At 34.3% G+C, this 394-nt stretch overlaps 1 protein-coding gene across 1 annotated transcript in view; it reads left to right on the top strand.

Moving 5' to 3' along the window:
• Positions 1-394, top strand: part of LOC107715431 (tumor necrosis factor ligand superfamily member 10-like) — an 8,335-nt gene that overhangs the window by 4,870 nt on the left and 3,071 nt on the right. The gene's annotated exons all lie outside the window — the stretch shown is intronic.

Here is a 394-nt window from a genome sequence, read left to right as displayed (position 1 = left end):
CAATTGCGAGTTTATATCTCGCAATTCTGACTTTTTAACTCGCAATTGCGAGTTTATCTCACAATTCTGAGAAAAAAAAGTCAGAATTGCGAGATATAAAGTCAGAATTCTGAGAACATATCAGTCTTTTTCCCCCCTCAAAATTGGACTTTAACTCGCAATTGCGAGTTTATATCACGCAATTCTGACTTTATAACTCGCAATTCTGACTTTATAGCTCGCAAATGTGAGTTTATATCACGCAATTCTGAGAAAAAAAGTCAGAATTCTGACTTTATATCTCGCAATTCTGACTTTATATCTCGCAATTCTGACTTTATATCTCGCAATTCTGACTTTATATCTCGCAATTCTGACTTTATATCTCGCAATTCTGACTTTATATCTCGCAATT

This window comes from Sinocyclocheilus rhinocerous, unplaced genomic scaffold (assembly GCF_001515625.1).
Source record: "Sinocyclocheilus rhinocerous isolate Xijiao unplaced genomic scaffold, SAMN03320098_v1.1 scaffold299, whole genome shotgun sequence".
NCBI lineage: Eukaryota > Metazoa > Chordata > Actinopteri > Cypriniformes > Cyprinidae > Sinocyclocheilus > Sinocyclocheilus rhinocerous.
This window is presented reverse-complemented; position numbering and strand designations above follow the sequence as displayed.